Raw genomic sequence first — 12,331 nt, forward strand, 5'->3', positions numbered from 1 at the left:
AGCAGATGCAGACAAAGATAGCAGCTCTGAAAATAACCCAACTAGGCCCCAGCCTCCATCTCCCCTTTCCTCAACAGACTCCCCTGCCCTCCCCGCAAGGTTTCTGGTTGCCCCACACCTGTCAGTGCCCCTGCCTGCCAGGGAGCACGTGACACCTCCTTCTCCATCCCCTCCCTCCTCCTCACCTCCTCTTTCTCTCCATTCTCATGTTAAGAGCTTTCATATTAATTAGAGCTTAAACGGATCTTGGGTTTAAGTCACGAGGCCTTGAGCAAGTCCCATCATTCTAAGCCTCTGTTCACACAATTATAAAATGAGGCCTCTGGATTCCTAGATGTAGCATGAAGAAAATGTTTGGAGGGTGGCAATTATTTGGACAGGGGACTGGACATCTTTCCCAGGAAGGCACAAGTTCAGTGTCAGTTCCATTTCAGTCAACAACACTGCAACCTACCCTGCCCCTCCCTCCCGAGAGCGCACAGATTTTCTTTGTTTTTCATTTCTCTTGTGATGAAAATTTTGCCCTGGTTTGTGTTCCTAGAATAAAAAGCTATGACTTGTGTTCACAATGGATGCAGCAGGTCTGATGTGGGAAACAAAGGCAGAAGAAAAATTATTAAATTTCCTTACTACCTACAGCCCATTGACAAGACCTTGGAACAGGCAGAGTGATCTTCCTCTAGGGACTGAGCTGCCTCGATCTTAATACTTTGCTAAGGATGATCTTAGCCTGACCCTCCAGGATCCTGTAAGTCTACTTTAACATATACAAATTCCTTTGGGGGGGGCGCCTGGGTGGCTCAGTTGGCTAAGGGTTTGCCTTCAGCTCAGGTCATGATCCCAGGGTCCTGGGATGGAGCCCCACATCGGGCTCCCTGCTCACCAGAGAGTCTGCCCCTCCCTGGCTTGTGCTCTCTCTTACTCACTCTCTCTCTCAAATAAATAAATAAAATCTTTAAAAAAAATTCCTTTGGAAACTTCCTTTATCTCTAGCCCCCACCCAAGATATATGTTAGCAAACATTCCCCAAGCATATGACCCACCGATATATATCTGAAGAGTCTCATGACTGAGCTTTTACTAAACAGTAATAAATGACCTTTCCCAACAATAGCTAGCCCTCCCCACCCAGGATCCTGGAAACCTTGTTTCCAAAATACCTGGGAGGCTTACCCTATCCCTAACCCCCTCCCAACTTGAAGGCATATAATGGGCCACTCCTCATGACCCCTGTGCAGCTCCTTCTGCCGACGGGTCCTGTCCCCGTGCTTTAATAAAACCACCTTTTGGTGCAAAAGATGTCTCAAGAATTCTTTCTTGGCCATCGGCTTCGAACCCGAAATGTCTTTCCTACATCAGATCCACATGCATTTGGTGCTCTATCACATTTCCGACAAATAGAAATGTTATTTCCCTCTGGGAAGTTGGGAAGAGCAATGCCTCTCCCTCCTTGAAGTTTTGCTCAAATCACTCCACCTTTATGGGTCTCAGTTTCCACATCTCTAAAGTGGCCAGGTGTCAAAGGGTAAGTAGAACAAAGTCAGACTCCATGATCTCTAGATTGAAAGGTCCAAAAGGGGCGAGATTGCATCTGTGCCCAAAAAACAGCTGAAAAGAATATTATGTGCAAAGGTCTTGAGACAGAAAGATCAGTGTGCTGGGTGCCTGGTAAACCAATAGGAGAATGGGGAGAGCTGAGGTCAGAGCAACTGGCTGAGTCTGGAGGTCAGGGTGAGGATTAGGATTTTACTCTAAATGCAGGGGAAGCCTTTGAAAGGTTTAAGTGGGGATCAACATGATCTGATTTGTTTTTAAAAGATTGTGCTGTTTGCTGTGTTGAGAGTGACCTGCAAGGGAGCAAGAGGAGGATGAGGGAGACCAGTTATAATCCCGCTGAGAGGATGTGGCTAGGCCAGGGGTAACGGCAAGAGGTGGGAGGGGGGATGGATTTGAGTGCTATTTGGAGGTGAACTGAGAGGACTTGTGGATGGATTAGTGGGGGCGGGGGTGGGGTGAGGGCAGAGAATGCCTTCTGGGTTCCTGGACGGAGCTGCAGAATGGATTGTGGTGCCCTCGACTGAGATGGAAAAGACCAAGGGAGGGGCAGGTTTCATGGAAAAATCAAGGTCAAGAAGCGTTTTTCTTTTTTTTTTTTCTCTAAATGTTAATTGCTTCATTACAAAAATAAGAACAGAAGGGGTCTATGGTAATAGCCCATTATATCTCCCCATTTTTTAGTCCAGCTAAGAAATACATTTTACAGGGGGTATACACTCAGTTTCAAAGGTGAAAGATTATTTGAAATAAGTGGCATTGACATAGCATTCAGAGAATATGGTTTGAGTTACTGTGAGCTGGAAAATGGAAATATAATTCATAAAATCATGTTCATTAATGTGGAAAGGCAAAACTCAAAAAAATACAGAGAGGAAAAATATATTTCTAGTAAAGGTCTACACACATAGGGGATAGATAAACTTTTGGAAAGAATTTTGGTTTGAACACATTTTGGAAACTATTTTCTGTTTTTCTCTCTACTCTCAATACTCTATCCACAGAATACTTCACTTCTAACACTTCTGGTCACCCAATGGGTGTGTGTGTTTTTTTCCCACACCAACCAATTCTCCAACACCTGTTGGGTGTCCTGCAATTCAGTTTAATTCTGGCACTAGTTGGAGTTAGTGTAGACTGCACAGGACAAGGCTCCTTCCCACAAGACTGCTCTCCACTTCAGACTCCAGTCACAAGCACTAGGTCCACTCCTGTCTGACTTGGTAAATCAGAGTTTCCCAGGAGCCACTCCTTGGATTCAGTCATTTGCTAGAATAACTCACAGAACTGAGGGTAACATTTATCTTTACCAGTTTATTATATAATAAAGGATATGATAAAAGATACCAATGAACAGTCAGAAGAAGAGATACGTAGGGCGAGGTCCAGAAGGGCCCCAAACACAGGAGCTTCTGTCTCCGAACCCAAATCTTCCCAAAACTTTAGGAATTTTTATGGAGCCTTCATCATGTAGGCATGATCAAATTTTTTAATTTTTTTTAAAGATTTTATTTATTTATTTGACAGAAAGAGAGCACAAGCAGGGGGAGCAGCAGAGGGAGAGGGAGAAGCAGACTCCCCACTGAGCAGGGACCCCCCCCAATGCAGGGCTCAATCCCAGGACCCCAAGATCATGACCTGAGCCCAAGGCAGACGCTTAACCGACTGAGCCACCCAGGCACCCCAGATAAATTTTTTTTAAGATTTTATTTATTTATTTGAGAGAGAGCACAAGCAAGGGGAGAGGCAAAGGGAGAAACAGACTCCCGGCTGAGCTGGGAGCCCAACATGGGGCTTGATCCCAGGATCTGGAGATCATGACTTGAGCCGAAGGCAGATGCTCAACTATCTGAGCCACGCAGGTGCCTCTGATCAATTTTTTTAAGATTTTATTTATTTATTTGGGAGGGGAGCATGTGCAGGGGGAGGGGCAGAGGGAGAGGGAGAAGCAAACTCCCCGCTGAGCATGGAGCCAGATGCAGGGTTCTGTTCCAGGGCCCTGAGATCATGACCTGAGCCAAAGTCAGACTTAACTAACTGAGCCACCCAGGCATCCCAGGGAATAATCAAATATTAACTCAATCCCCAGTTTCTCTCCCCTTCCCAGAGGATGGGCCTGAAAGTTTCAAGCTTCTCATCATGGCTTGGTCTTTCTGGCAACCAGCCCCCATTCTGAAGCTATCCAGAAGCCCACCAAGGGCCACCTCATTAGAGCAAAAAATGCTCCTGTGACCCAGGAAACGCCAAGGGCTGTAGGAGTTCTGTGTTGGGAACTGGGGTCAAAGACTGAATATTGGCTCACGAGGATGCTCCTTATGCTTTTATCACTTGGGAAATGACAAGGATTTTAGAAGCCCTGTGCCAGGAACTGGGGGCAGAGGCCTACATATATATTTTTTTCCTATTATTTCATAACACCCAAATTGGATATCCATGGTAAGTAGGCAGGTGTATAGATGCATCTGGAAGTCAGCACTGGAGAGTCAGGGCTGGAGACTTAAATTTGTCATCAACATACAGATGGCACTTGAAGACATGGGTCAGGATGAATGGCCTTGGGAGAAAGTGCTGATAGAGAAGAGAAGCAGAGGCCTGAGGCACCATATTTAGAAGTCAGGGTGATGGCGAGGAACCAGCAAAGGGGCCTGGCAGGAGTGGTTGGTGATAAAAAGGGAAAATAAGAAAGTGACTGAATAAATTGAGAGTGAGGAAGCATCATGGCAAAGGCAGACCATTCTTCTGTGAAGTTTTGTTTTGCAAAGAAACAGAGAAGTGGGCTGGTAGCGGGCAAGAAACTGGGGTTGAACAGGAGTTCTTGTAAGATGGGAGCTACCAGGAGCACCTTGATAGGCTGATAGGATTGATCCCGTGGAGAAGGGAATCTGGCTGCCTGGCATGAACACCCCATGGGTGATGCTTAAGAAAGCAAGAGAGGACGGCTTTCTGGCAAGCTCATTCCTGCCCAAAGCCTTTACTAAGCACTTACTCTGTGCTCTAAGTGCTAGAATATAGCAGTGATGAAGAGGGGTGCGGTGTCTGCTCTCTGAGCACTCTCGATCCAGAGGAAAAGAAGAAGGCCACAGGAAATCAATACAAATATCATTTCAGATTGGCTTACCTGCATGCTTTGAAGGAAGTAAACAGGGTGATGTGACAGGGAGTAACCAAGAGGATGTCCTTTAGATCAAGAAGTCAAGGATGATGGAGATGCCTTCCCATCATTCATTTATCCTACTTTTGACAACAGCGCCTTTATGTTTGAGGGTGCACCACCTCTCTGACAAACTCAATGCATGTTCTTTGTGGGACTGACCCCAGCCCATCTCCAGAATGGACTTGTAATCCTGGCCTGGCCAACGAAGCTCAATCCTAGAATGTTTGCTAGAACTCCTGGGGAAGAGAGACTTTCTTTGCCCAGGAATTGTTGACCAAGTAGAATTTGGACCTGGAGCTGCAGGCGGTTATCTTGCCACCACAAAGGAAGTGCCTGCCTGGTGCCTGGGAGGAGAGCCCAGAAACAGAGAGACCTCATGAGTGGAAAAATCACATGAGCACCTGATTCTAGCTGTACCTGAAGGTGGTACTCCCCTTGGCCTTTTCAATTAAGTGTTGGGTTTTTTTTCTTAAGCTGTTTTGAGCTGGGTTTTCTGTCACTTATAATTGAACAAATCCTAGTTGATGAAGAAGTCCTGAAGGATGCAAAGGAGCCAGGTTTAGAAGTGCCAGAGAGAAATGATCCAGGTTCGAGGAGCAGGAAGTGTAAGATTCTTTGCAGAAGAGAGTTTGGAGCATTTGGGGAACACAGAGGAGGCAAGTGAAGTTGGCATATAATGAGCTTAGTGTGGAATGAAATGGGATAGAACCACAGGAAGAAAGTTCCATTTCTAGCAAAATGGCAGAAAGGGGAGCAGAGAAACACTTCCCCATATATAGTCTTTAAAAAACATTGCATAAATTTTTTTTTAAAGATTTTATTCATTTGACAGAAAGAGACACAGCAAGAGGGAACACAAGCAGGGGGAGTGTGAGAGGGAGAAACAGGCTTCCTGCGGAGCAGGGAGTCTGATGCGGGGTTCCATCCCAGGACCTGGGATCATGACCTGAGCCCAAGGCAGACGCTTAACGACTGAGCCACTCAGGCGCCCCAGTGCATAAATTTTTAAAATTTCCTTTTGTAAAGCATCAATGAGCTCACCACAAAGTAAGGGAAATAAGAGCGGCCAGAAATGACAAGAAAGGACAATTCCTCAGGAATAAAAGCCTTATAGCTGGTGTTTGCCCTAAAGGCACACATTGAACCCCAAGACCTAGTCAAAATTTTTTATTTCAACACATGATAAGGCATTTTACAAAAAGATTCAGTATGTAGACGAGAGATTCGTAAGCTGTACTCACCCTAATTACAGGTGAGACACACTTCTATTTCCTATTCTAATCTGTGTTATTCTGTTTCTTTTTTTTTTTCTTAAGTGCTGGTTGGAGTGCCTGGCTGGCTCAGTCAGGGGAGCATGTGACTCTTGATCTCAGGGTTGCAAGTTTGAGCCCCACTGGGTGTAGAAATGACTTAAAAACAACATCTTGGGCGCCTGGGTGGCTCAGTTGGTTAAGCAACTGCCTTCGGCTCAGGTCATGATCCTGGAGTCCCAGGATTGAGTCCCACATCGGGCTCCCTGCTCAGGAGGGAGTCTGCTTCTCCCTCTGACCCTCCTCCCTCTCATGCTCTCTGTCTCTCTCTCTTGCAAATAAATAAAATCTTTAAAAAAAAAAATTTTTTTTTAAAGTGTTTAAAAAAAAAACAACATCTTAAAAAAAAAAAAGTGCTGGTTGAGCTCCATTAAATGATGTCATGCCAGGAGCTGCAGAGCCTTCTATCTGGGAAGGGGAGCCAAGTTGCAATCAAATTCCAAGCTGCAATCAGGAAGCATTCAGAAGAAAGGGACTCTTTGAGGCTCCAGCATTTGGTTGGATTTTTCTTTTCTAGGGAGTTAAATTTTGGCCCTGTGGAGTTCTAAATGCCTATCAGACAGATATTCAAGTGAAAATTTTGAGTGGGCCGTGAATTTTCCTGTCTGGAGCTCGAGAGAGAGGAGCAAGCTGCAGATGTGAATTCCAAATTCTTAGGACATAGGCAGTATTTAGTGGGACCATGGGATGAAGAAGGGAGAGAGGGAGAGAGCCCCAAGGACTGAGCCTGAGCACTCAGCTGGTAAGCAGCTGTTACTCCTTTTCCCCAACCTGCTGCCAGAAACGGGGATGTGATGGGTGTCATCGAGGACCATAAGACAAGGGCCTCACTCTGGGGATAATAGAACAGTTGCAGGGGCGGAGGGGAGGTCTGTTACTTCCGGCTGAAACTAATTCTGAATTCTGAATTGATACAGGAACAAAACTGGGACATTCCTGGGAAGACTGATCAAGAAAGAAAAGGAAGGTGGCACAATTAAACAGTGTTGGGTTTGAAAAACAGACTAGGGAACTAACAGTAGCCAAAATTTAAAAGATAACAGGAAAATATTACAGACAATTTTATGACAACGAACTTAAAACAAAGGTAAAAATCAGCAAATGCCTGGAAAAATAAAAATTTATATCAAAAACAGTCAAGGACAGGGGCGCCTGGGAGGCTCAGTCAGTTGAGAATCCGGCTCTTGATTTTGGCTCAGGTCATGATCTCAGGCTCCTGGGATCGAGCCCCACATCAGGCTCCACGCTCAGTGGGAAGTCGGCTTGAGATTCTCTCTCTCCCTCTCCCTCTGACCCTCCTCTCCCTGCTCAGCTCATGTGTGGGCTCGCTCTCTCTCTTTCTCTAAAAATAAACAAATCTTTTCAAAAAGAAAACAGTCAAGGACAGTATGAGAAAGAAAAATTACAGAGCAATGTTACTTAAGAATATGGATGTTAGGAGCGCCTGGGTGGCTCAGTTGTTAAGCGTCTGCCTTTGGCTCAGGTCATGATCCCAGGGTCCTGGGATTGATCCCCGCATCTGGTTCCCTGCTCAGTGGGAAGCCTGCTTCTCCCTCTCCCACTCCCCCTGTTTGTGTTCCCTCTCTCGCTGTGTCTCTCTCTCTGTCAAATAAATAAATAAAATCTTAAAAAAAAAAAAAGAATATGGATGTTAATGCCCTCAACGAAATATTAGCAAGCTCAATCTAGCAATGTGTTCAAAAGATAATACACACATCATGACCAAGTTGAGCTTAGTCTAGGAAGCCAGATCTGGATGGAATGACTTCCTCACTCCGAACCTCAGTTTGCTCATCCATAAAATGGGAAGAATAGTATCAGCAAATGGTCTGCCCAGAGACCACTGGTGGGTCCACTTTCACCCCTTCACTGCCAGCCCTGGAAGGCAGTTGGCGCAGGCTGGGGCCCAGGCTGGACTCTACCTGCTCCAGCCCCCAAATCTTGTCTGACCAACTATGTATTCTTCTAGTACTACTCCACTGGGAACCACTCTGGAATCCCTCCCCTGGGACCCTGGACAAGCTTCCCCTGCAGCACTAAGCTGTCACCTCTCACACTGCTGGCACTTCTGGGAATGGTGTGTCTCCCCCACACACTGTGCATTCCCCAAGGTCACATGCCAAGTCTCATCCCTCTCTGTGTGCACAGTGCTCAGGCTGGGGCAAGGCCCAGAGAAGGTGCTCAGTGATGCCTGCTGAGTGACAGAATGGCCTGGAGACTTCTCACGTTCTCTCCCTTGATCACCACACCCTTCCTATCCCCACCCGGGCCTCGCCATACCTGCCCAGGACTTTGTGTCTCCACTGCCGCTGGTCTCCCAGGCCCACTGTCCTCCTCAGTGTCTCACTTGGGGCAGGACACTGCACCAGGACCTCTGGCAAACCCTGACTTTTCTCCTCTGCCCTTGAATTTCACCCAGTTCCTCAGGCCACAATCCCGGGGGAGTGCGCTAAACAGTCACATTGGTGGCTTTCATGAAGCAGGCCTCCAGGTATGGATGCCCCTGTGTGTGTACCCTCCCATGTTGACTCTGGGCTTGGCTTTATGGCTTTGCTTTGGCCAATGGGACATTAAGAAGCATGAAGCAGAGACTCAACAGGCACCTGCACATTGGGCCCTGTCCTCTTAGAAGCCAGCTACCTCCGGTAAGACGGTCAGCTAGACAACTGAATGATGAGAGGTCAGGTGAAGAGAGTTCCTGGGTGATTTGGCAATCCAGCCCCAGCTGCCCCCAGCTGAATGCAACCACAGGAACAACCCCAGGTGAAACCAGCAGATTTGGCCAGCTGGCCCCAGCCAAAGCACAGAATTTTCAGAAATAATATATCATTGTTGTTTTAAGCCACTACGTTTTGGGATGGTTTCTTTCCCAGCAATAGAAAATTGAAGCAAGGAGGGCGCCTGGGTGGCTCAGTTGGTTAAGCGACTGCCTTCGGCTCAGGTCATGATCCTGGAGTCCCGGGATCGAGTCCCGCATCGGGCTCCCTGCTTGGCGGGGAGTCTGCTTCTCCCTCTGACCCTCCTCCCTCTCATTCTCTCTGTCTCAAATAAATAAATAAAATCTTAAAAAAAAAAAATTGAAGCAAGGTCCAATCCTGCATCTTCTCTTTCCTCCTCCTCCTCATCCAGTCCTATGATATCCACTCCCAGAATACATCATACATCTGAGCACTTCTCACCACATCTCCAGACGCCCCCTGGTCCAGGCTACCATCATCTCTCGCCTGGACCATGGCCGCAGCCTCCTCATTGGGCTCCCTGCCTCCAGTGTTATGCCCCTCCAGTCACCCTCCGGCGACCAAGGTGAAGTTTTTGGGGTTTTGGTCAGATCATGTCACACCCCTGCTCAAGACCCTCCAGTCAGTTCCCCATCACTAAGACTAAAACACAGAGTCCTCCATGACCTTCAATGCCCCGTGTAGTCCAACGCCAACCACGTGGCCATCCCCATCTCCAGTGGCTCTCCTTGCTCACCGCACCCCAGCAACGCTGGCTTCCTTTCTGTTTTTTGAATATGCCAAGCATATCCCCACCTTGGGGCCTTTGCACCAGTCTGCCCAGCAGACTTCCTGTAGGTTTTTCTGTCTAGGTCTTTCTGTTCTCAACTTACATGTCCCCTCAGGAAGGCCACTTATAGAAGAGGAAACTGAGGCTTGGAGAAGTGAAGTCATGTCCCATGTTCACACAGTTAGGAAGAGGCCGGGCTGATATTCCATCCTGGGTCTGTGGGACCCCCCCCTGTAGGGCTCTTTCTGCCACATCAGCAGTTTGGGAGGATGACAGTGGTGGTCATGGGTGCCTGAGAAAGGAGAGGGGTGAGAGGGGCCTCCTCCTTCACTTACTCCTTCTACAAACACTCCTGGCCATAGCCTTTGGACCCTGCCCTGGGCTGGGTGCTGGGAACTCAGAAATGAATCAGACCAGACTTTGCCCTCTGGGAGCTCCCATGGGGACAGGGAAAACAGCAGAAGAGGTCAAGGGCAATAGAGGGGCTCAGGCAGCCTGTGGGGTTAGCTCAGGAAGGCAGCCTTCAAGCTGGGAGCTCTCCAGGAAGGCTTAACAGAGGATGTGAGGTTGGCTGGAGGGGAGGGCCAGAAAGTAGGGCTGGTGTTCAGTGGCCAGAGCTGACTGGTGTTCCCTGTGAGACACCAGAGCCTCAGCGTTGGTCCTGGGTGTCCATGCCCCACCGCGCGCGCACTTGTGTGTGTGTGTGTGTGTGTGTGTGTGTGTGTGTGTGTGTGTGTGAGGAGAGTGAGGGAGCAGTACCAGGGCTGAGGTGGAGGATAAACAATAAAAGGGTGGAATGAATAAACGGATTTTACTGATGTGGAAACTCAAGTCCAGAGAGGCTGAGCCGCTTGCCCCAGCTCACAAAGGCACTAGCTGATAAAGGCAGGGCTGGAACCCAGGCCTCTCCTGCCACCACACAGAGCACAGTGTGGGAGAAGAGGCCCACCCCCTCCAGGGCCTGCTGCTTATTCACTATACGATCCCAGCTAAGGTCACTCCCCTCACGGGCCTCATTTCCAGGGAAATGGATGAAGGTACTTTGAACACAAGGACTGCAGAAAATACTTCTACTGCAACCAAATTCAGGACCAAAGAAACAGCCTTTGCCTCAACCTGGTACAGGATGGCTCCTCAGCCTGCAGCTCCTTCCGGGCCCAGCAACGGCTGCTCAGCTAGCAGAAGCCAGGGAGCCCCAAGAATCCCCAGTGTCAAGCGGACCCGGGATTTCCCACCCAACAGTCTAACCTAGAGTTCCAGAAGCTACCGCAGCCCAGCTCCTTAGAATCCCAGGGCTCCAGGTGCACCTCTATGTACATCATGCTCCCAGCCCAGACCTCAGCTCACTGGCCCTCACTCCCCAGCGTAACTTCCAGACTTCCCAGGTTCTCCTCAGCCTCCAGGACACACCACCCTTTGGCCAATGAAGGAAAGGGGAGAGGCAACTCACTGGCCCCTTGTCCGACCCATACAGCACATCTGACTAATCAGAGGAGCCAAGACGGCCTCAACTGCCATATTCCAGTTCTACTCATCCTCCACCATTCTGTCTCCTTCCCACCCCGAGGGGTTCCCTTTCGCTGGTTCCATTCCATTTATTCCAGTCGGAATTTCAGGAAATCCTACCTGAGCAATAGGGACCTGGTGAGCAGAACTGGAGCTGATTACAGCAGGGGATTCTTGCGGGAGATCCCCCCCGCTCTGCTGGGGCCTAGAACAACCTCCAGGACCCAGTTTCTGGGGGACCCAGAGGAGCCTCTGCAACAGCTCAGGATCTCTGTGCAGAATCAACTCTGGGCTCTACCACTTACTGGTTGTGTGACCTTAAATCTCTGAGCCTCTGTTCTCTTAGCCATACAGTGGGGATTTGGGACCTATTCACTGAGTGATGGTGAGAATTATATGGAATAAGGCACAGAATACACCTAACACCTAACAGGTGCTCATGGGCAGCAGCAATAATTTGTTTTCCTGCTTATTCTCAGAGGCGGTGGCCCTGCTAACCTTAACCCTCAGAGAGTCCTGGCCCTGGCACGGCTGGGGAGGCAGAGAAGGAAGAAGGGGTTAAAATGATATGGCTATCATCTACTTAGCACTTACTACGTGCTAGCCTCTTTTGTAATCACCACGTGAAACTATCGCTACTTTCACTTTATAGATAAGGTATCTGAGGCACATAGAAGTTCAGTAACTTGGCCAAAGTCACACAGCCAGCAAGTGGCAGAACAGGGGCACAAATTCAGGCCCTCTGGCTGCAGAATTCGCACTCTGAACCACCATACTATCCTGCCTCACAGGAAACCCATTTTCAGATGAGACATGCTGAGGTTCCAAGAACTTAAATGCATAGAGCAGCTAAACCGGTGCTCTGAAGTTCTGGCAATTTCCACTGTTGCATGCTGCCCCCTAGTGCCCCCTATGGGAGACACACACCAGAGGCTGGCAGCAGACACCCCTGCAGCCTGACCCACACTCCCCTGACCCCGCTGCTCCTGCCCATGACCAAAGCTGCACATCTTATAGTTTCTAAATATGAATGCCATCTACATATACAATTGTGATATTTTTTGACTATCTCACAAATCTTCAAATTCAACAACTCTAACTCCAAGTTTATACTTTTGCACCCCAGACTTGCCCTCCTCAGTCTTCTCCAGGCAGCCAGCCGGTGGCACAAGCCAGAACCCCAGCTGTTTTGACATCTCCTTCTTCCCCCCCAGTCTGTTACCAGCCAAAGAGCCTGAATGGTGGCTGAGGAAGGAGATCAGAAAAGCAGACATCAAACAGAGTAAAGCAACAGATGATG

This window comes from Mirounga angustirostris, unplaced genomic scaffold, assembly GCF_029215605.1.
Source record: "Mirounga angustirostris isolate CCGP_5_RB_7025 unplaced genomic scaffold, mMirAng1.0.hap1 SCAF_4, whole genome shotgun sequence".
Taxonomy (NCBI): domain Eukaryota; kingdom Metazoa; phylum Chordata; class Mammalia; order Carnivora; family Phocidae; genus Mirounga; species Mirounga angustirostris.